The sequence below is a fragment of the Prunus dulcis genome, chromosome 3 (assembly GCF_902201215.1).
Source record: "Prunus dulcis chromosome 3, ALMONDv2, whole genome shotgun sequence".
Classification (NCBI taxonomy): domain Eukaryota; kingdom Viridiplantae; phylum Streptophyta; class Magnoliopsida; order Rosales; family Rosaceae; genus Prunus; species Prunus dulcis.
The window spans coordinates 11,153,032-11,178,713 of NC_047652.1; the positions used below are offsets into that span (position 1 = coordinate 11,153,032).

A 25,682-nucleotide genomic window follows, 5' to 3' on the forward strand; every position below is an offset into this window, starting at 1 on the left:
TTCATCGACCACACGATTTCCGGGCAGAGGATCCAGAAAATAGACGGTTTCCCTCTTTGCTCTCACAATCAGCAAGATCCAATGACGGCTGCACAAAATTAATATAAAAACGACGGTTATTTACAAAAAACGACGTATTATAATATTTCACACGACGAAATAAAGTAGCAATCGACGACATTATATATTTATCACGACGATAAATAACTACCGACGGGGTTAGTAGTTTCAAACGACTCAATAAAATAAAACACCGACGTGGTTAGTTTATACGCTGTCATTTATTGAAAATCATAAAAACAAAATCCTGTTAAGGAGACTAACCCTGGATTGTAAGGCATCATGAAAATCTGTTCACCATCCGTCTTCTGAAGTCGAGCTGCTACCAATCGTGATATGTCAGCTATTGTGCCAGAGTTGGCACTAACTGTAGCAGGGACGATAAAGCCAACCATGCTGCACATATTTGCTTGTTTCAAAACATCATGTAAGTACCTAAATACATAAAATAATATAAACAAGTCAGCACAAAAAAAACACACGACGGTTATGTATAACAAAACGACGTATTATAAAATTTCACACGACGTACTGAAATAGAAAAGGACGGTATAATATATTTATCACGACGGTACATACTAACGACGTGGTTAGTTAGTTAAGACGACGCAATAAATAAACCAACGACGTATTATTTTAGAATGACAAACCTCATATATACAGCAAACACAGTAGCTCCTATTTCTTCCATGCCTGCAAATTGTGTAATATCTTCAGGCAGGACGAAGGTATCGCGTTCTAGACCAAACACCTCCTTATCAATTGTAAAGTGCAGGGTCTTATCCTGAGGCACGAGTGTCGTTTCCACATAACGACAAAGGGTTTTTAAAGAAGATGGCGCCTCCATATTTGAATAATCAACAACTTTAATAACCTGTTTAAAGAAATAAAAAAAAATGACGTGGTAATTCAATAAAAACGACGGTTTAAGGAATAAAACGTCGTCTGAAAAGAATTTAAACGACGGTGAAAAAACCGTCGTGGTGAATAATTTATTACGCCTTAGAAAAAAATTCCGCCGTCTAAGTTGTAAACAAACGACGGTTTAAAGAAAAATATCGACGTCTGAAATTTTGAAAAACAAATAAAAAAGGCAAAGTTATGTGAACATACCATGTCGTCATGCTTTTCTTCATCTTCTTTCTCCTTTTCATCTTGTTTTTCTTCTTCCTTCTCTTCATCTTTTTTTTCTTCTTCCTTCTCTTCATCTTTTTTTTCTTCATTCTTCTCTTCATCTTGATTTCCTTCATTTTTCTGTTTTAAGTAATAAAGAATGTAGAGAAAGTAAAAAAATTAAATTCAAACGTCGTGGTAAGACAAAACACAAGACAGTATGTAAGAATTATGGACGTCTTAAATTATTAAACGATGGTAAATAGTAAACGTCGTGGGATTTATATATTACGTCGGGAATGACTAACACCGTCGTCTAAAAACCACAAAGTTTTAAAAATAACGACGTTTAATGGCGTGTAAAACAAGTAAACTAAATACGACGTGGTATTGAAATACAAACGACGGTTTATTTTTAAAATCGTCGTGGTATGTATTTCAAACGACGGTTTTATTAATAATAACGACGTCTAATAGTTTTTAAAAAAACAGAGAATTCAAAGTTCAGATATGTTACCTTTTCTTCCTGATGTTTCCCATTTTTGGCAGTATCATCCTCAAAATGTAGGGATCTCACATCACCTCCAGAGCAGCTTGCTTTGTCAGACATTGGATTTTTTGGACTTTGGCTAATTCTTGGTTTAAGCATGCTTGGATCAAAATTGGGAATTAATTGGGAAAGCTGACTCAGGAAATGCTCCCTTTCAGCCTCTACCAATTGTTTGGTTCTAGCCTCCATCCTTAAAGCCTCTTCCCTTGCCTTAGCTTCCATCTTTTTATTCTCTTCTTGAAGGAGAACTCTTAAACTGTCCTTTAACCGGTCGTCAAAGCTCATCCTCTGTGGTTTGGGTAAATTGAAATATTGCCTTGGGGAAATCCCAGCACCTACACCTCTCACTCTGCCTGGATGCTCGGGGCCCAAAGCCATGGTCAGCACATCATTGCTGCCAGATACACTGACTTTGCCTTCCGAGACTTGTTTTTGCAATTCATCCTAAAACAAAGATATATAAAAAAGTAAGAACAAAAAACACACGACGGTTATTTATATACAAACGACGTATTATATAATTTCACACGACGCAATAACATATAAACCGACGTTATTATAATTTATCACGACGGTAGTTATACCGACGTGGTTAGTTTTTTAAAACGACGAAATGAATAAACCACCGACGCCTTATGCTTTATTTACAGATAACAGAGGGATGATTCAATATTCACACCTTTAACGACCTTGTTTAAAACATTTCGACGTAGTAATTTAATACAAACGACGCGAAAATGAACCACCGACATCTTATGCTATAATTAAAGAAAACAGAGTAGTGATTCCTGATTTAGACCTTTAACGACGTTTTTTAAAAAGTTTCGACGTGGTAATATCATTCACACGACGCAAAATATAACATAAGACGTAATAAGAATTATTCACAGTTTAATAAAAATTTAAAACAGAGTGAGTAGGCTTACAATTAATTTTGCTTTCTCTGCCACCTTTGGATCCGGGATGTTACCATGTTTGTCCTGTCTAGCTCTCTTCCATAAGGTAGATCGATCAATTTCTACCCCAGGCATGGTTTCCTCCAATTGATCCTCCAAACCAGCATATCCTTTTCGAGACAATCGATGATTGTACTCAAGTTTCTCCCTAATCTGTGCATGTTGAGAATGCACGGACTCAAAATCTTTAGATAACCTTGAAGCTACAAAGGCATCCCATTGTGCTTTCTCTATGAATTTATATGTTTCAGGGGGTTGGCTTAATCTCTCCCTGTCATTGGTGTATGGAAGGATATAATGCCTCGTTAGTGTAGACTTGAAATCCTTCCATTTCTTGGCAGCATAAGCTAACACAGAGTTCTTGCCCCTTGACCTACCACAAAAGCAATGTCAACTGCTTCCCAAATCTGCTCCTTTATATCCTTGGGGATTTGAGACCATTTCATGTCCACAAGTGGAACTCTGGAGCGTGCCAACACACCAATGTAGGACTGCATCTCACTATGTGCTTGGCCAATTCCTTTTCCCCTTTTATTGTACTCAACAATTGGCCTCAGTTTCTGAAGTTTTCTCTTCACAACACGAGGCATTGTGCTCATACCTCGACCAGACTTTGAATCATCAGAGATTGTTGTCTGGCTGGTTGGTTCTGCCTCAGCAGATGATGAAGCAAACTTCATCTTCTTCGAAGACTTCATCTTCTTCGAAGACTTCTCTTGAGGAGTTACCATTCCAAGCTCCTTACCTCCATTTTTCTTGGAGCCAGAGTCCTTACTTTGGTGTTGAGAAACCATTTTTACAGACAAAACTGCAAGTGAAAATATTTCAGAAAAAGATTAAGAACACAAACGACGGTTATTAATAAAATACGACGTATGATATGATTTTAAACGACGCAATGAAATAATCTCCGACGTAATAAATGTTTAAAACCAAGGTAATTAAACAACGACGAAATAATATAAAATAAGACGTAATAATAACTTATTACGCCGATATTTACCGGACGACGTGATAATTAACTATACACGACGAAATATTTATACAACGTCGTGGTATTGATGTTCACACGACGTCAATAGTAATATACCGTCGTCTATATAAGGATCCAAAACCCTTCTTTCTTTCTCTGTGAATGTTTGATTGCAGATTTGATTTTTCTGAACCATGGTTTTTTTTTTCTAATTTGATAAAATACAAGGCCAAGAAAGAAAGTTTTGGAATCTTATATAGACGACGGTATTTTAATATGACGTCGTGGTATTAACATTCACACGACGAAAAACAATAAGATACTGTCGTCTATATTAGATACCAACCCTACTTTCTTTTTCTTTATATTTTATCAAATTAGGGAAAAACAAAAACCATTGTTCAGAGAAATCAAACCTGCAATTAAACAAGCAAATAAAAAAAAAGACTATAATTTTAAAAACAACTTTGTCAATTTTCAGACGACGCTAGAACGACCGACGAACCGTCGTGGTCTACATATTTAACCACGTAAATAAGAAGCTACCGTCGTCTTATTTAGTTGAGGTAGTTGTCTTCAAAGTTGGAAACTTTCCCTCTTTGTCTGTATATTTTATCAAACTTGGAAAGAAGTAAAATGATTTTGGCCAAAAAAAAGGTAAAAAGATTTTTCAAACAAAAAACGTATGAGCATGCAAAACAGCAACCAAAATAGTGAAAATGAAAGCTTACCTTTTGCGTGCAATGAAAGCAAGAGGAAGACGATCGATGTTTAAGTTCAGAGACGACGAATAAGACGAGAGGAAGACGATGAGATACTCTGACAGTGCTCTGACAGGAAAAAAGACGAAAAGTTTTCTCCGGGAGATTGAAATTTTTAATCGGGTTTGGAAACAGTGCATGTGTAAGTCAGGTAGACTAAAAGTTGCTTACATATAAAACCATTTCAAAAAAATAATACGGCGGTTACATATAACTACGACGTATAAATTACAAAATACGACGGTACATTTAACTTCGGATGTGGTAAATAAATACGACAGTAGTGTTGTAGGTACCGTCATAGTAAACTCAAAAATTAAAGTACATAAGTAATAACTCGCGTCATGGTAGATTATTTAACACGTCGTTTTTATTAATTTACCGACGTGGATTTATGTAATATACGCCGGTCATACCGACGTTGATTTTACAATTTAAACGGCGGTTTTTTTGTAAGGACCGCCGTTGGTTTTAAAAATTTATTCTATAAATTTTTCGCTTTCATTCATTTTCGGTTTACATTTAGGGTTCCAAGTTCTTCCTCTCTCAGAGACACTGTCTCTCACATCTCAAAGACAATAATTTGGATGTCTTTTTCAAAGAGAAATTGAGCTTACTCGCATCAAATCTATGTCCACAAGAAGAAGCTTGTCAACTAGCCTTCTCACTTCCTTGATCAAGCCCGATAGGACACTTAGTGCTTCTGAATACTCCTTGCTTTCCATCAAAAGAGATGCAAGCCTGGCCTCCACTCGCCGTCGAAGGAAAGTTCGCTTCTCAGGGAAATCTGAAGATCAGATGTGCCTGATCCTCTGCTTGATTTTCTTGGCTAAGAAGATCCGTCAGATTTGTGATAGCCTCTTCCTTTATCCGTAGAGCTTCAGAAAAAGAAGATGGGTTTCAAGAATGCGATAAAGAATAGAAATGGCTTCAGATGGCCTCTAAAGCATGAGCAATCGAATCAGTAGTTGCTGGGAGATATGATGAAGACATTATCAATGCTTTGAACTATACAAGTCCTGCAGAAAGATAAAGGACCAAACTGTTAAAGAAACTGAAACAACGGCGGTTTCAGTTTAATATAACCGTCGTTGAAACAACGTCGTTGATTTGTTTTTTAAACATCATTAGGTATAATATAACCGTCGTTGAAAATTGTCTCTCTGATTGCAAATTTGCAACGACGTTAGGTATAATATTTGTAGATACACAAACGCACACACATCATCAACTTCCAAAAAATTGTCTCTCTGATTGCAAATCTGTGTCATCTGTTAAGATTATGATGTGGAACAGAGTTCCATCCGGTAAGATTTCGTAACCCTTGGGATCTCAGAAAAATCTGATTATGTCGGCGGTTTTCTATATAAACCGTCGTGGTTATTTCAATTCTTGTCATTAAGTAGATCTACCGACGTAGGATAAGAAAATCAAAGAAAAAAATTGTTAACAAAAATTCTTATTAAGACGACGGTTTAAATTAAAGGTACGACGTATAAAATGAATAAATACGACGTTAAATTTTATAGTACGATTTAAAGATAACGTCGTAGAACTATACGAGAATGACGTCGATATATTTATATTTTCCGTCGTTGTACATTAATTTAATACGGCGATATTTTGTATTTTAAAGCCGTGGATTTGTTTGTAATTATACGGCGTCTTATACGAAAACCTCGTCGTGTTATTTTATGAGTAAAAACGGCGGCTTTTATTGAAATCGTCGTCTTTACTTTCTACGTCGGTCGATTCATAACTTCTGCCGTTCTTTGTTGGCTTTGATTTTACACTGCGGAAATCTGTTTCAAATAGGCGTCGGTTGTTTAATTAGGTACGTCGTTGTTTTTGAACAGCCATTTGAATCTCCATTTTTTAGTTGTCTAAGGTGGTATTACACGACGGTGTTTTTAGCACCGTTGTCTTTTTAAAAACCACGACGGTTTTCACTTAAACCGTCATTGTTTTCTGGTCGTCTTTTTCACTTTTTGTAGTAGTGTTGGCACTCAGAAATATTGGACCATTCAAAGGGAACGTGTCAGAATTCTTAAGAATGAATTGGAGATGCCGCCACGTATGTCGTACATACACGATGATTTTTATGTTTCCAAGTTGCAAAAGACAAGTTGCAAAAGAGTGCACTTGATACCATGTAGTGATACCTTGGAATGACTTGCCTATGGAGCAGAATACGTCCTATGTGGATTAGTTTCAACAAGCAAAGGCGCCCGCGCGATGCTGCGGGTTTTGAAATTGCGTCAAATGTGTATAAAGTCGAAAAAATATGTAGAAAACATGGCTTTGTTTATATGTATATTGAGATCTAAATAGTGGCATCATGCTTAGTTTAGTACGTTTAAGTTACAAAAAAATAAATTAAGATAGATAAATTAATAAGATGATATATGCGCTGCTTATTATGTTAAAATACTGGCCCTATTTATATATAAATTGAGATCTAAACAGTGTCATCATGCTTAGTTTGGCAAGTTTAAGTCGTAAAAATATTATGCATATTTTAATATATCAAGCAGCTATTAGAACATCAAAATATGAGCAGCCTTGAGCTGCATATTGTTCAAAAAATCTTGTACAGGCGTCTATCTATATTTTAATGGGTGGTGGACATGGATTTTTCTTTTTTGATGTTTCTTGCAAGGGCATCTAGCTGTTACACAAACAAATGAAAACATGAAAATATGACAATACGAATTCAAGACTGGTTTCTTTTCAAATTCCTTGAGAGGAGAATCACATGTTAATTGGTTGAAAAGTAAACAACACCATAAAGAGAAAACTACATAGACACATCACAACTCATTTCAAAATCCATATGCATGCAAGACAGTGTAGACCAATACCAAATGTTCTGTAAAAAACAAATTCGATAAAACCAAACATCGACCAAACCCTATATAATTAGTTCCAATGTGGTCAATTTGTTTCTGGAAATTAGTTCAATGGCCCATAATTGTGACTTGCAACCAACCATTTGCAGAGGAGCAATTTGAAATAAAATTAAGCAACAATCAAAAGAGCGAAAAATAAAGACATTCTAGATTCTAAAACAGGGCTCTGAACAACCTGGTGATCCCCAACTGGAGCATTAGTGCCACATGTGCTACATCTTTGACAGTGTTTTGATGTATAGCCAACCTTTTTATAAAAAAAATCTCATCCTCATTGTTAAAAATTGATGATCTTTTCCCACTTTAAAGTTATTTCCACAATGAATTGAAAACGAAAAAAACATTTATTAAGAAAAAGTTCTTTCACTAACTGTATTGCAATGGAGATGCTACACTGTCTATTTAAAAACTATTAGATGCTGCATTTGAAATAAAGAGTATACAATTACTGATTATAATGTCATGCTTTTTAATAATGTGTTCTTTAATTTGAATAACTTTGATGCATAATAATCAAGCACCGTGTAGCTGATTTACATGGGTTTACTAAAAAGCTAATGTATATATTCACAGGGGATGCTTTGATATCAAACTTGCATACCAAAAATTCATCATTAAAAAATTAAGAACAGTACATATGCCTAAATGATCAACGCAAATGGGAAATTGATGCCATTGGCTAAAGCAAAATGGAAAACAATTAATTTCAACCAAGAAATTTCCCTCTTGCTTAACAGAACCAAAAGCAGGAACCTAAAAGCTCTATCCAAACCAGTAAAATAAGCCGACACTTTGAGAGCACTGCATAGTTTACAACATCTAAGTTTTCTTTTTGGTCATTGGTGGAAATTTCACTATTCATTGTATTTAGCTATTTTTGGTTAATAAATATTTTGATGCCATTTAGTGAAGAATTTAAAACAGATGCTAAATGTAGATGCACCAAGTATGAAACCGGTGGAAGATTTTGAGTAACTGTTTACAACTCAACAACATTTTCCTTGGCACTAATGCATTCAATATCGATCTATTATAATTTAACTCAGGCTTTTTCTGGTTTTTGTAATTCTTTTAGGTTATCATATTCAAAAATTACAAATTCCAACCAACACATCAATGGCTGGAAAGGAAAAAATAAACATGGATGAGTTAAATTACAATATTTTTATTACATCTATAGCCTAATCAAGCAAAATGGACGTACACCAACAGTATTGCAGCTATATAAATAAAAAAATTCAAAACAAACATATGAAAACGAATTAAATACAATTTCTATAGCCTAATCAAGCAAACCATATAAGCAATAACATCACAATGATAGAAATAACAATTTTCAAAGACACAATATCCAAAAAACAATTAGCCACGGTTGATATGCAAGACTTCTTCAAAAGACAAATAGAAAACTGACCTGTTGTCTAGCAGCAATGGGAAGAGCTACCAAACAGTCTAAAAAACAGTTATACAGCACCTGTAAAAAACGCAAAAACCGAAAATTCAGTTTCTTCTTCTCATAAGGCATATAATCCTTTTTTTTTTTTTTTTTTGCGTTTGAAAATTGTTGAAGTCTATTTTTGTACGGTTGCCATCTTTCTTTAGGACTTGAAGAAAAAATTAAGAAGCACACACTGATCCCAACCAATTGTCAATTGACACCATTAGCTAATTCCTATCCTCTATTCACAAAACTTAAAACAATTAATTGGAAATTTCAGCCTAGAAACTCACCTCCTGCTTAACATAGCTGAAAACACCAACCAAACTGCTCTATTCAAAGCAACAAAAGAACACCTGCAAAATATCAAAAGAAAACATGGTTTTTAAAAAAGAGAGAGAGAGAAGAAAAAGGAAGAAAAAATAGAAAAAATGGAGAAGAAATTAGCTTGCGTATTTTTATACATGCACAATCTTTTTATAAAACTAAAACTTTAGCCTGAGCAAAATCTGCAAGGCAAGAAATCACTCAAGATTACCCAAATTAATGTGTTTTGGGCAAAGAAAAACACTGTAAAAGCACGGGAAAATGGCTGTCTAAATGATCCTAAATGCATATGAAACAAAGAATATAAGATCAAAAGTTACTGGTCTAAACAATCAAAAGTTACCTATGCAAAAGTCACCCTAAACAATCAAGATTTTTTTTTATTTATATTTTTCAATTCCATTTTTCTGTTTTCCCTTTTTCCCCTTTAAACAGACATCAAAATTTCATACTCTAATTCAACAATTGAGTCATCTCAAAGTCTTTTCTAACAATCTATAGATCAAGCTCCAATTTGTACTAAACATATATGCCTAAAAATCAACCCAAAACATCAATCAAATGAAACCAAAGGCAGCTACATCTCATTTTTCATGTTAAAAAAGCTCCCTCAAAAAAACACAAAATTTCAAAAAGCTTCAGCACATGAAAAGACATTAATATATAATCAAAAGCAACATCATGTTGTTATCACTCTTAGCAACAACCCCTCCAAATACATCATATCTTCCATAAACTAAAAGGAAAAAGTCAAAAATGCCCAGTGTAATGACGAAAAGTTGAGGGGATGCAAAACTGAAGATTGTGCATCCCCCACAGGCTCAAACTGAAAACTCAGCATTGCTGGTTTGAAAATCTCTCTTTCATTCAATAATAAACTGGAGAAATTATGGTTTGCTGGTTCTCTGCCAAAAGCCCATGTGAGTTTTCCTCTGTTTGAAAATTGAAACCTGCTCTGTTGGCACTATCTATATGAGCCCAAAAAAAGTGAGGGAAAAACACTTTTTCGAAAAAGTGATTTCCATGCTTCATCTTTTTTCTTTTAACCCCAGAAATAAAATGACCATGAACAATCTCTAGCACAACCAGTTCTAATAACAGATGCAAAGTTAGACATTCAAATTATGCAATCAGTTTCAGGAATATTATGTCAAAACAGCAGCTGCAGCATCAGATTTGTTCTGATTTCAACATGCCCAATACGACAAACTTTGAACTAAACTCCTCCTCAGCAAACTTAATCTTTACTGAAAGATCCCAACAGAAGTTTTAGCAAAATAGCTGACAGAAAGATTACCATTGGCAAAGGGAACATTAATTTAGAAGTTTTAGCAAAATATGCTGACAAAAAGAAATTTCTCACTAAAATTAATTTCTAGGGAATAAAAAGAAAAAACCAAAGTCAAAACTATGGATGATAATCACTATGCCTTAATTCCCACAAATAAAAAGAAGAAAATTTTTATGAGCTCGAAGGACATCTTCCAAAATCCAAAATCAAGAACCCAAATACCCATTAACAAAAAAATCTAAAACGCACAAAAGGTATGTTCAGTGATGTTCAATACTGACTGCACATCATATGTTCAATCATGATTTTGATTGAAATTAATAACAATTAAAGTTCCTTGATTTACATTCTTTCTAAAACTCTTGATGATTGAAGAACATCAGATTTTAGAAGGCTCATCGTAAAGTATTCAAATATATCAAAAAGAGCCCAACCATATTCAGAAGCACATATTCTAGCACACCCATCTCCTACATTCCACAATACAAATGAAATCTAGGAAATGGCAGATATAACAACACCTTTTTTTTTTCCCCCAGTTTCAGCAAACTTATACAAACAAAAAACAGTAAGAAAGCGGAAAGCAAGCTTGTACCTTTAGAACAGTTTTCCCGGCTTCGGTTAGAGCTCGCAAAGGCACAAACTCTGTCCCACAACAGCAGCAAGGGCAATCGCAAGCCTTTCTTCACACACAAACAGTCACCTGCCATTACCAATTCAAAAACATGTTCAATCCCATCATAGGGGAGAAATACACTCAAAATTAATAAAAGGGACGAAAAATCAAGAGAGATGGAAGCCTGTTTCTATTTCAAAGAACGAAAGATCTCAAAGAATGAAAAATCTCAAAATTAACAGGGGAGAAATGCAAATCCAGCCGCACTTTTGCTCTTCGTCTGAGAGATTTCTGGTGGGAAGATTTTTCATCCTTTCTACATAGTTCACCCATTTATAAGCAAAAAAAAACCCAAAATGCAGCTTTAAAACTACAGACTTATTTTCTTGGTTACTTCAGACCACAATGCAACACCCAAGCAAGAATGACCAATGGAAGAATTCAGTGGTAGTAACATATGGGAATCAAGTTACTGGTATTGAATTTACTGTCTGATATGCTAAAGCCTTTACTCTGACAACGGTCCCAAATGACCTCAACCATGTTGTGTGTTGTTTTTATACCTAGGTATGTTTTGCATTTAGTATTTTCATCAAACCAATGTCTTTTTTTCTCTCCTTAATCAATCTAAATGGTCTGCGACTACAATTTTATTTTAAAGAGATAAAAATCATCCATCTCATACATAACTTAAGTCAATTTACATTTTCACATGGTGCCGTTAGCTAATTCCTATGCTCTATTAACAGAAAGATCAAATTCATGCAAGCAAATTGAACACTTTGCTAAAGTAAAACAGCAATTAACCAACATTAAGAAAAGAAAAAAAAGAAAAACAAATCCCAACTGACAAAGAGCCAGCCAAAAAAACATCTTCCATTTTTAAGCAGTTGTATTTTTCTACTTATATTGCAGCTCAAATATGTTCAGACTCGTTATTAACCGTATGCCTTACAATAAACAAAGCAGAAAGTTTCTATATATTAGTTTACCATTTCTCATGCTTATGTGTTATCTAGTTTCTTGGAATGGCTAGTGTTTATCAAAATGCTAAATATTCCTCTAAAAACAAATAAAATGTGAGTGTCTGATCCTTTTCCCATTGTGTGATGTAATCAGTTACCACAACATAAGGAATTATTTTCATCCTTAAGTCCTTATCATGCAAAGCTTGTGGGAGAGAGTTTTTTGGCTAGGAAAAGGCCAGTGTATGAGTGCACAGCTGAACAGGTGTGTTCTGCTTTACTTGTGATGGACTAAGTTCTGTTGAAGTGTCAGATATATGGAACCTCAGCATAATACATCCTTATATCATTCACTTCGTACCTTCAGTTATGTTGAATTGATAAGTGCAGATCAATTTGTCAATTCTTTTGAATGTGAAATGCTTGCTCATATATCTAGTGACATTCATATTTGAATGCACAATCATATGGTGACTTGTCTTAGAAGAATCCAAATGTATTGCTGCTGTTCTAACACTGATTTTCTTGTAATTAGGTATCCTTACTTTTGAAGGAGAGTTTCATTGACTCGTTTCCTAGTCGTGATCGACCATTTATGAAGGTGTGTTCCATGACATAATTTTATTTTGTTTCTCTGAGTTAACTGAACAGCCCATTGGCTTGATCATTCTGGAGAATTAGCTAGCTGTTGGGAATTTTATCATCAATTTCATCACCAATATCAGATAAAGAAAGGGAATTTTTTCAATTAAAAAAAAAAAAAAAAACATGCTCAGTAGAATCAAAGGAATCAAATAAATGAACTGAAATTCCTAAAAAATAACTAAATAAACCATTAGAGATAACCCCAAAACCTGAAATCAAAATAATCAAAAAACATGAACACAACTCTACAAAGCATGAAAAATCTCCCAGCCAACAATCAAATTCATGAAATAAAGACCTTAGAAATCTTAAGAAAAGTTGATGAGATGCATACCTGGAGAGCAACGATGCAAATATTCGCAAGCAAGAAAGATGGGGGAGCCTGAGTCGAAGGATGTAGAAAAATGAAATCTCCCGATCCCAAATCTCTCACTGTGTTGTTTCTTTGTAAACTCGATCGAACGTGCTCTCTCTCTCTCTCAACTCACTCTGAGTCGCTCGCCTATTTGGGTATTTGCAGTTTTGTAACAGTAATGATACACTCAAAGCCTGTGAGCGGAGAAGCTTTTTAGGGTTTTTGCTTCTGGGTTTTCTCAGCCATGGCGACTGAGGGTCAGAGCCCCCCGATGAGCTGGAGAGATTCCTACAGGGGCATGTCCTCTGAAACCATCAAGGGTTTGATTCTTGCTTTGTCTTCGAGCGCCTGTGGAACAGAACACTGTTCTCCCATGGCTGCCCCCAACCAGCTGGTTGCAAACGAACGAAAGCCACGACTCTGTCTCAGCCAACAAAACGATCTCAACCGAGGAGGGGCAAAAAGGGGAACAAAAGAAGCTGTTTAGTCAAGGGCAGTTTCGTCAATTCACTGTGCAGCAGGAAATAAAAACAGAAACAGCAGAAAAATGAGGGGCATTTCCGTCATTACACTGTGCTTAGCTACAGTGTTTAGTTGCATTGGGCTTTAGTATATATAGAATTTTGGTTTTAGAAACAAAACGACTCAGGATTTAAATTGTGTCGTTTGGTGGTAACATCGTAGAGTCGAAGAAATTTGGGAACTGTAGTCCAACATGTTAACACCTGTTAAACTAGTGTGGGTGTGTTCAGTAAATCTAAGGAGGGTGGAATGTGAGACCCCAAAAAATTTCGAAAATATTTGTTATGGTTACTATAAAATTTGCACTGTCCAGTTTGTGGTCATTTGGATATTCATGAATTTTTCATGAATTAAATATTGGTATATTTAAAGAAGAATTTAATTCCTAGAAATTTGAAGTTGGAATTTTGGTATTTTGAAAAATAGTAGACGTTTCCACATGTGGTATTTTTCTGAGAATTTTTCAGAACTCAGAAGTATTTTTAGTGAATTTTTGAAGTTGGAAAATAGGAAATTAAATTGGAATTTTCATATGGCAGCATAGATTGGCTGGAACAACTCGTCTGCCACATGGCAGCACCTAACTGGTTTGACTCAAAGGTTGACTAGGGTCTATAGTAGTATTCAGTGTGCTTATTCAATCTGAACCATTGATCTGATCCTAGATCAGATCTTGGCCGTCGACCAAATCAAATACTTCTGACTTAATCTAGGCCTTTGGATTGATTTTTGGGAATGCATCTGGACTATCAATCTTTAAGCTATCATGCACCTTTCCACACTGGATCCAAACTCAATTTTTGATCTAAACCTTTGAATTAAATATTCAAATTAATCCGAACCGTTGAGAAATTCTATAAATACTCAAATTCTTCATTCTCTTCACACCAAGATTTTTCAAAAAATCTCTCTTCCTCTGATTCTCTCCCTCTCCTCCACCACAGCCATTATTCCGTCCAACTTTCACCGGAGTTACTAGTCACCCAAATCACTATTCACACTAGAAAGATAGTATCCACCTTTTCCTACTCATACAAAAAATTACCATTCACAAGTACTATTCGTATAGGCACCGTTCATCCGAATTTACTATTCACTTCCGGAAGGTAGAAAGCGTTATTACCTATCTTTTTCAAAAAATTACTATTCATCGTCGTATTCTACTATTCCCATCGAGGTAAGCTCTATTCTTGAACTTGTATTCTATTTATGTTGATTTAGTACTTTTATTTCCAAAGTGTTATTCTGCCCAATTTAAATTTGTCAAAAGCTCATTTCGCTTTATTTTCTAAAGTAGGTAATTTTCAAGTTATTCCTAAAATATACTCCATATGTCGTTCGTTTGTCTGTTTGAAATCTAAACAAACTAGATAATCTTATGATCATTTTCCTTCTATAATTCCTGAACCAAATCATACCTATTCCTCTAGTCCATATGTATGAACAACAAAGGACAATTTAGACTTTAACTGTACCGTACTATACCACTCTTAGACCACAGATGGAACTTCAAGGACTATTAGGACTTTTTTGGACCATTTTGCGAATACTTGAGATTTCAAGGACATTTTTATAATGATTGAAGAGAATAAGGACTGAAATATAATTTCGACAAAGTTGAAAGACCAAAAGGCGATTTAAAAGAAATTTAAGGACCAAAGTGAAATTATGGATAAGTATAAGGACCAAGGTGCAATTAAAGATAACTATAAGGACTAAGTTGCAAATAAGGATTTTTAGTGCCATTTCTAAATGTTGGAATTGGAAGCAGTTGCCCAGGGAAGGACAGTTTCAACACCAAGGTGCAGAAGGCAAGTCAGGCTTAAGCTTTGGATTCCAGGTAGGGGGACTCACTCCCAGACTTGTATTTTTCTGTGTATGTATGACATAGTGTATATTGTGTGTGCAAAAGCCGCATTGTTTTTGGATGCCATGTTGTTTGATTTTATGGATGCTTGGCTGTGGTTCTCTAAAGTTTTGGAGGGTATACGCATGCGAGCATTATCCTCGATGACCTGAGGGTGAAGGGGGCATAGCGACTTCCCTGGGTTTAGATTCGCTAAACCTCCGGAGTGACTGCGCAGACTGGCTTTTCCAATACCTTACGCATGAGGTCTAGTCGAAGTAGTATAGCCAGTTAAATGGATGCTCTTGCTACAATATCAGAGGAGTTGGATTTAATTATTATGTACACCTAAAAATTCTCAGCCTAAGGGCTTGTCATAGTTGCCAAGTCTACTGGTCATTTCTAATCCCGGAATCTAAGGACCGAAATGGACAGGTCGAGCCTCCCGAATTAGAAGTCGTTCTTGGCCCAATGGAGGACACTTTGACCCAACAATAACGGCCCAAGTCGACCCGTACCGAGCACATTTCTGCCCCGGCTCATGCTAAGCATTTCACTAGGTCGTGGCCAACAGTCACAGTACCCAAGGTCAAGACCGAGAGGCGCTAAGAGATAACCACTATAGGTCACTATCTGGAGATGCGCGTAAAGACTACACTGAGGAAAACCTAGAACCTAGTTCCTGGAAGAGAAGAAGACTTTTCATGTCAAGACAAGCCTCATGCATTAGGATGTGTCAATTGAGCTACAAGGATTCACCACCAATAAAAAACGACAAAAGCTACTCTTCTTAACATCTGTCCAAGGTCTTTGATATCCTCTAATCAGATTAGGACGAAAGACCTCGATCATGAAATAGTGCTCAGTCAAGGAGAACAATCTTGACACTCCCACTATATCCAGAAGTGCGAAGCCAACTGCCACAGGACCCAGACCAAAAGTGGAAAGTAGATACAACCCTCCAAGACCTTGCATTTACCAGCCCATGCTTCATTCTCCACCTATAAATACAAGACCATCAGCAACGTTCAAGAGGTCTCTGACCAAACAAAGCCTACCATAGAGGAAATTATATTTTCATGTCATTTATCTTACAGTAATGCACTTTCAATACCTTTAAATGCTTTCTTAGGAGTAGTGGTAAAGTTAAGTTCTTCCATTCATCCATATATCATACGACCCTTGATTTTCAAGACTTTAGTAAACCATCCAAATCCATCAACTGTCGTTTCCAATCACCATTATCAACGGCCTTGTAGCTCAGGCCGTGAACCTAACAGCCGAGAATTGTTCCTCTCTCAGCCACAGTTACTTTGAGCAAAGTCAAATCAAATAGGCATATTCAATTAATCCATCCACATCATCTTAGAATATACAGTAGATCGAACTGGCACTCCCACGCACACCCCATCTAACACAAGTAGTAGGATGACCTGTGTTGGCACATATCCTCTCGGCCTTAAATAGTAGGCCGTTAGATTTGCGTAGCCAACATTTTTTCCATGCCTAATAGGATTCATCAAACTGTCTACCGACACTATCGACGAGATTTGTCAAAATTTTATGGTGGAAACTCAATCACAAAAGCGAAGCTTAAGAACAAAGAAGCCGAAATGTCTTCAGAAATCCCTGAGTCAAATTTGCCAACTGTGACAACCGAGGCCCAAGCTATTGTTGTTTCAACATCGACCTCCATCCCACAGACATCAACCTTCTCGACTGAGTTCGTACATACACAGTCTCCTTTCTTAGGAGAGGGTCCGACAATGGCGGCTTATTCGCCGGTTTACAAACCATAAGGTTATAGTACATTCAGCCAAGCATCACATTCTCCAGTAGTACCAATGGAGGATTTAATGGCAAAGCAGGCCTAAGGATAAAAACATCCTTCATGGCCACGATGGATAAAATCTCCTCTGACTTGCAGACTCTCTTCCAATAGATATTATCTTCTTCACAACCGTCATTACCTTCCATAACCGAAAGGGTCGAACCTTACTATGAGGGCATTAGTTATAGCATTGTTGGCCATGCATCTACTTCAGGTTTCGATCAAAATACTCAACCAGGGCGCTGTCAATATGTCGAGGTAGAGGTCAATTCGGCCAAAATCAACATTGAAAAGCTCTTCCTATGTAAAGAGCTTGTCAAGGCCGACAATAGTAAAGTAAAGCTTCACGACAACAACTTCATGGCACGAGGACCAAAAAGTTACACCTTCGAGTTGACAAAGGCCGAAGGCATTTTCGACTTGCTCTTGGCCAAGAATAAGGTCAAGCTATCATTCAGCCACAAAATCCTCAAGGCCGAATAGCTTAAAGGAAAGATGTTTTGTAAGTATCACAGTTCGTGGTCTCATAATAATAACAATTGTGTTGTCTTGCATCATGTCATACAGAAATTGGTAGACGAAAAAAAATTTGAATTCGTAGAAAAGCTAGCCATGAAGGTGGATGCCAAGCCTTTTCCTCCACTCGTCATCAACTTGGTTGATGCTCATTTCCAAGCTCAACCCCCCCAACAGAGGAAAACTCCGCTACCCAAAGTCAAATCGACCAAGGCCGAGCAAACAGAGAAAGGAAAGGGGAAGGAACCTAAGGTGTAGACAGCGGACAAAGGGAAACAGGAGCTAGCGCTTTGTGATCGATGCAAAGCATAGATTAGCTCGTCAAGGCCAAAGGAGCATAAGAGAAAGACAGCTAAACCTTCCCAAACGGTCATAGAAAAAAGTGTAATTAAACCAAAACATAGGCCGATCAACTGAGCCATAAGAAGCGAGCCACACCTCGAGAGTCCAAGACTCCCAAACCCCAGTCATGCAGGATGACGGATGGTACAAAACTCGGCCTAGGGGCAAGGCTGAAGACCCAGCTGAGAAGAATGCAGAGGCAAGCTCAACAAGCCAAATCTGAGTCAGCTAAGGCCGAATAATCCAAAAGTCGCAAGAAGGATACGGCCATAACCACAAAGTCATCTACTCCAACCGATAGTTTAATTGGAACAAAGACTTCAACCAAAAGTCCAACAGCCGGAGAATATAGGTCAAAAAGAAAAGATTTATTAGGGTCATACTTGGCCTAAAAGAGTTAAAAGTACAAGTCCAGAAGGAACCAAAGGACGACACAATGGAAAGGACCCTCATTTCTTACCTGTTGGCCATCGATCTCTAAGACATGGTCCCTGAGTGCCAAGAAATCGTGGATTTGGTTCTTACTATCCCAAAGGCCGAAACTATCTTCATGACCAAGAATTCTAATATGGCGACCAAAGCCATGTATCAAGCCAATCGTGAGGCTCGGGCCAAAAGGTACCATTATATCAGCCTGATTTGGAAAAGTTGGAGGCCAGAGCTCCTTTTACCAAGGGCAACTTGCCATATTTACTCTAGTACTGCTCGGTAACCTCAGTCAATATCTTGTTTGCCCAAACATTTGAAGAAAAGATCCTAGGTTAGACAACTGGATGAATACATCATGCCCAGAGACTCTATGATACGGCCAGACAGCTTCTAAAAGGAAATGTTGAACCTTCAACCAGTGAAGCCTCGGCCACCATGACATCCACGGCCCGGGAGGATCTTGTTCTAAAACCAACAAAGATACCGACAGACGGCCCAGCCAAACCTCTGCCCATATATTCGACCTAAGGTGATCCGACCAAGGACGAGTCTAGGCTGGACTTATCTGACGATGAGTATGGAGGAGACTTCGAACAGGCCGAAGGGTATATTGCCGATGAGGATGATACCAAAGGCGAAGGTTCATCAGGACTAAGCGAGATGAATATCAATGTGGTCCTGATCTTGCCATTAGAAGTTTTGGCCCCATAAGGCCAAGGCAGTAATCTTGATGGTGATTTCTTCGAGGAACAACCTAATTTTGGGCCAAGATAGAAGGAAGAATTATTGGCCATGGCTTTTAACGAGCTCATACCCAGGGACGAGCCAAATAAGTATCGACATCTCAAACCTCTTTATATCTCGGCTCATGTGGAAAGAGTGCCTATTTCTAAAATCTTCATTGACTGTGGGGCAGCGGTCAACGTCCTTCCATACTCCTTAATGAAAAAGATGAACAAGACCCAAGAGGATCTCATCCCGAGTGACGTCGTTATGAGTAGTTTTGTTGGTGACAAATCTAAATTATCAGAGTGTTGCAGTTGAAAATAACCATGGTCGATCAAACATGAGTAGTGGCCTTATATGTTGTGGGGAACAATGTTGATTACAATATTTTGCTCGGCCATGACTGGATCAATCAATTCAGTTGCATACCATCTTCTCTTTTCTAGCTGCTTTTCTTTTGGGACAGCCAAAGGGTGTCTATTCACCCGACCAACGAAAAACCCTTCGAAGCCCATGCCGTACAATCTATGATTTATGATGACGATGTTAGGTGGGTTGTTCTAAGCGACCATGACGCTAATGGCCGACTTACGAGAACCTCAGCCAAAAAAGGCTTAGAGCTAGGTGCTGAGAATGTCCGTAGGGATTCGGCGCGAGAGGTGTTGATTGATTTATCAAGCCTTTATTGATGTCAGACACTGCAACCAAAGAGGAGGGGACGGCAGCCGTGGCCGATCTAATAGAACTGCTACTGGAGCACTGGGCCGAGGAATCATTACAGCCGAACTCGCCAATTAGTCTGATTGAATTCTTACACGAGTTAGATGACGGCAATGTATTAACTATTGATGATTTGGATCCTGCATCTGCCGAGATAGAAGACAACCATTCTGAAGTTCAAGATCCTTTGTCAGAAATCAATGTGGGAACCCAGGCCCTACCACGACCTCTTTTTATTAGTATACTTTTGTGCCCTAAGCTGAGTGTCGAAGTTACTGGCTTGCTGTGTGAATACAAGGATTGTTTTGCTTGGGATCATCACAGTGGTTTTCTACCAAGGTACAACAAAAAGTCACGGAAGAGATTGAATGATTCCTTAAAGATGGCTTTATCCGCACTGCCCGATAAGTCGAGTGGCTGGCCAACATTGTGCCAGTACTAAAAAAACTGGAGCTCCAAAGGTTTGCACCAATTATAGAGGTCCGAATCTCGCAACCCCAAAAGACGAATACCTTATGCCTATATTAGTTGATGGAGCTGCCAAACATGAGCTCCTATCCTTTATGAATGGCCATGCTGGGTATAATAAAATCTTTATCACCGAGAGTAATGTTCACAAAATGGCGTTTAGATGTCCGGGAGCTATTGGAACTTACGAGTGGGTAGTCATGTCATTCGGCCTTAAAAATGTCGAGGCGATGTATCAGTGGGCTATAAATCTTATCTTCCACAACCTAATCGGCCAAACCTTTGAGGATTATATTGACGATGTGTTGTTAAATCTACCTCATAGGTCGACCATGTAAATCATCTTCGACAGGCATTTGAATGAATGCGAGTGCACGGCCTGAAGATGAATCCCAAGAAATGCGTATTTGGTGTCACGGCGGGGAACTTTCTCAGTTGCTCGGTCCATCAAAGAGGGATCGAGGTACATAGGAACAAGGCCAAGGAAATCATAGCCGCACCCCCACCGAAATCTCATTAAGAACTCCAATCCTTCCTTGGAAAGGTAAACTTCTTAAGGAGATTCATCTCTAATTTGGCCAGCAAAATTCGGCCATTATCTCCTATATTAAGGTTGAAGGGCAGGGATGAGTTTGTCGGATGACCGAGCATCAAAAAGCCTTTGATGAAATTAAGCAATATTTCACCCAACCACCAGTTCTTATACCGCTGAAGTGAGGAAAACCATTGAGGCTCTACATCTCGACCTCAAAAAATTCTATTAACTCATTTCAAGGATCAATATCATCAAATACATGCTCGCACAACCGATCATTTACGGCCGAATTGGGAAATGCACCATGGCCTTGTCTGAGTTCACATTTCAATATGTAGCTCAGAAATTAGTTAAAGACCAGGCCTTGGCTGACTTTTTGGCTCATCATCCATCCCATGGGGCATATGAGGAAGCAGAGGTCGAGATTGGTATGGTCCACATGGAAAAGAATTATTGGGCCATGTATTTTGATGGGTTGAGAACCGAGACTGTATCTGGGGCAAGAGTCGTGATCGAGTCTCCTCATGGTCAAAGATGGCAATTTGCTTTCCAGCTTGACTTCGAATGCACTAACAACTGGGCCAAGTATGAAGCGCTTATTATCGGCCTTGCGATTTTAAAAGATATGAAAGTCACCTGGGTTTTGGTCTATGGTGATTCCCAAATAGTAATCAACCAGCTAACAGGGGAGTATCAATGTACAAGTGATAACCTGACCATTTATTGTGTAACGGCCCTCAACATGGCCGATGAATTCTCCAAAATATCGTATGAACATTTCCCAAGCGCTGAAAATCCCGAGGCCAATGAGATAGCTCAAATAGCATCTGGCGTAAATATACCAGACAAAGAGTACAATCGTGTGATCAAAATTGAAAGGCGCACCCTATCGGCCTTGGCCGAGCAGGGAATGCCAGTACCGATCATGGTAGTCGATATCCCATTGTCAAGTATCTTCACTATCCCTCATGTAATCACGAGAAGGCTATACGGTTCCGAGCTCGTTGATATCTGATCTATCAGGACGAGATCTACCGTAAGGGACTGACGACCTGCTTCTACTATATCTCAATTCCAAAGATGCTCACACAATCATGAGTGACTCTCAAGAAGGAATTTGTGAGGCTCACCAATCCGGCATCAAGATGAGATGGTTTATCAGAATACATAGCTATTATTGGTCGACCATTCTAAAGGATTGTATTGAGTTTGCAAGGGGGTGTATTAAATGTCAGATATATGGCCTTATAGAGAGAGTACCGGCCAAGGCGTTACACCAATAACCAAACCATGGCCTTTTCGAGGATGGGCCGTGGATATTATCGGCAAGATCCATCCACCCGCATCAAATCAACATGCTTGGATCCTAGTGGCTACCGACTACTTAACTAAATGGGTAGAAGTGAAGTCCTACAGATCAATCTCTAGTATGCAGGAAGTCGAGTTCTTTGAGAGCCATATAGTTCATAGATTTGGGATCCCAGAGACCATCATGGTGGATAACGGCCCAATCTTCATCTCGGCCGTGACACTAGAGTATTTCGAGAGGATGAAAATCAAACTCGTCCATTCGACCCCTTACTATCCTCCATCCAACGGCCAGGCCAAGGCAAGTAACAAAGTAATCAAGGGTATTCTCTAAAAGATGATCGAGGAAAAACCCAAAGCTTGGTAGGATTTGTGCCTGAAACACTTTGGGTATACCAAACCTCGAAACGCTCAGCCACTGGCACTTCTCTATATGCCCTGACTTACAGTCACGACACCATCTTGTCAATGAAGATGAACATCCAGTCCCTTCTTGTGACCAAATAGCATAGCCAAAACAAGAAGGATTATAAGAAGGCTATGTGTCAAAAGTTGGAAGATTTAGAACAAGGAAGGATTGACGCCTACAATCTAATGCTACCTCGAAAACAAATTGCAATAAGAGCATACAATAAACATGTCAGACAAAAAACTTTTGTCAAAGTGGCTAGCTATCCTCCCCATTGGAGCCAAGGACCCAAGGTTCGATAGGTTTTCACCAAATTAGGAGGGGCCGTTCATAATCGACAAGATTCTCAGTTTGGGGGCATTCCAACTCAAAGACAAGGATGGTGAGCAACCCAATTTTCCAATTAACGGCCAATACTTGAAAAAGTATATACCATTAATATGGGAAACGGCTGAGAAAAATATAGGGTAAATTACTTAAATGGTCCTCAAACTTATACCCGATTTACATTCTGATCCCTCAATTAAATTATTCGTTCAAATGGTCCATCAACTCTATATTATTTGCTCCAATGGTCCTACCGTCTAATTTCCTGTTAGATTTAACCAAATTTTGGGGTAAATAATGACCAATTTGCCTTCATATTTAACGGAAATATTGACAGAAAGTAACGGTAGGACCATTGGAGCGAATAATATAGAGTTGATGGACCATTTGAACAAATAATTTAATTGAAGGACCAGAATGTAAATCGGGTATAAATTTGAGGACCATTTGAGTAATTTACCCAAAAATATATGAGAAGCAATGGAAGTTTTGTAAAGACTATATTGTGAGCAAAACAGCAGCCGCAGAACAAATTATTTAAATTAAAAGCAAGCATAGTCAAAGCAAATATGTGGTCCTTACAAAGCAGAGCATCCCTAAAAAAGCCGGCCAAAATAAAAATATTCAAAAATCCTAAAGCTTTTCATTGATCATCTCCCACAGTAGGCCCGTAATCCTCTTCCAGGCCGAATCTCCATTCCATCAACAAATTGAGTCGGCCTTGCTCTAACCTTGACTTCATCACGACCTTCTGTTTCTCGGTGCACTCATGCAGAAGCCTCCTGCCTTTGTCCTTTGCGGCAATGGCCGAAGCTTTCTTAGCCTAATATTTCTCAACCAAGGCTAAGCGACGCTTTTGGATCTCGGCTATCTAAACATCTAGCTCTACAATTTCTTTTTGGGACAGTGTTGGGTTGATTATAGTACAAACAGTATATATGATGCACATTTGTGGACAGTGTTGGGTTCATTTTTATACATGATTTATCATGTCATTCACCCAATATTTTGAGTTAGTTCTTGACATTTTATAGTATTTTACTTCATTTTCGTGGTTTTATGCATTTTACCTTGGTTAGAATGAAATTGAGCTAAAAATGCATTATTGGATATAAATTCTGTTTTTGCTCATTTTCGTAGGTTAACTTCCTGGTTCTGGATCACCATGCTCTGTTGCTCGGATGCAGTGAATTCTTCATGAAACTTGTTCCAATGGGTGTTGACTATAACATATCCGAAATGTGGCTCCATTGAACAAGTATAGCATATCCAACCGATCTAACCTTTGATCCTAACTCTGGAATTGTGGTTTGGACCACATTTACCCACATTGGATGTCACCCTCCATTTTCTACTTGTTACTACACCACTTGGTAACAATATTTTACCTAGGTAAGCTGAGATCTCAAGTTGGATTCCTCTTAAGGCATTAAAAGTCAAAGAAATTATGAAAGGGGGACATTATCCTACCTAGCTTTAGGAAAAAGGTGGAGTATCCTATGGATTGGTGAGTTGGGAAGAGAGAGGGGGAAGCTAAGGGGAAGGTTTCTGCGGAATCATTGGAATCATTCTCTACACTTTGCAATTTCAGATTTTTGAAGAAGGAGGAGAGCAATGAGCAACCAAAGAGAGGGGAGAATGACATAACAATTGGAGAGAACCTTGGGAAGCCTTGAGGCAATGATCCAAGGGGTTGAAGATGCAATTCTCGTTCTCTTCCTTGTTCTTAGTTTCTTTCATTTTATTTATTTCTTGTATTTTCTTAGTTTCAATGTAACTTCTTATTTTTCTAGGGCTTAGGTTGAAGCCCTAAACATGATTACACTTTTATTTTGATGCTTTGAGTTTATGGATTTTTAGATGTTGTTGATGAATTCCTTTTCACTAATTGAATCATATGCTATGTGTTGATCACCTTAGATTGTATGCATCTAGGTAAAGTTGAGAAGTTGTGTAAAATATCCAAGAATATAATTTCCAATTAGTATCAAATGATTGAATCCTTTCCAAGTGAGCATCATGTCAATTAGTTTCTTGACAACAATTGATGAATTCCTCTTCACTAAAATAATTTATCCTTGGTGTATGTTTTTCTTTGGTTGATCACCCCTGAAAGTATGCTTCTTGAGATTGTTGGGATTATATGTACCTTCATATTTTCCTAAGCAACTAATGGATGAAGTAAGAATCATCCATGTGAATTGGTTTCTTGAATGCCTAATGTAAACACTATGCTATTAGGGTTTTTGTGATGTTCATATTCTCTTCAAACTTAATGGGTTTTTCATATGATTAAATCGAAGTACTAAGCACACCTAGATTGATTTTATGGGAAGCACGAGTATTGTAGTACTAAACACACACAAAATAGATGATTTGGATTGTTGAAAAAAAAAAAAAAAATACATAGGGTACCCTAAAGAGTGTCCCTTAAATAAATAAAATTATTTTAAAAATCCCAAAAATGAAAGGACTGTATATGTTAATCTTATGTGTAATCCAATCCAAATTCATCTTGGGCATCCAAACAACTAATTAGGAATATGAATCCAATGCCACTATTAATCCTGCCCACCAACTTGGAGTGGCGTGTTTTCTATGTTACTTTACCGCTCATGTTGTAAAGTGGATCGGTTTGTGCATTCTTGACCATGGTGGTCTATTTTGTCTCTAAGCCATTTGGCATTATCACTAAAATAGGAGTAATATGAATTATCGCTAAAATAACCAACGACATTAAAGTA

The 25,682-nt window shown here is 37.7% G+C and overlaps 1 long non-coding RNA gene across 4 annotated transcripts; it reads right to left on the reverse strand.

Annotated features, from left to right (window-relative positions):
• Nucleotides 1–5,313: 5,313 nt before the first annotated feature.
• On the reverse strand, nt 5,314–13,386 carry LOC117623047. 4 transcript variants are annotated; one of them, XR_004585067.1, is made up of 5 exons: nt 12,939–13,386; nt 10,974–11,081; nt 9,054–9,116; nt 8,737–8,796; nt 5,314–5,432 (listed from the first exon to the last, which is right to left on the reverse strand). It is a non-coding gene; the product is annotated as an uncharacterized LOC117623047 (long non-coding RNA). The 4 variants fall into 4 exon arrangements; XR_004585066.1 differs by lacking the exon at nt 5,314–5,432 and adding an exon at nt 6,450–6,651; XR_004585064.1 differs by lacking the exon at nt 5,314–5,432 and adding an exon at nt 6,910–7,081.
• Nucleotides 13,387–25,682: the final 12,296 nt, after the last annotated feature.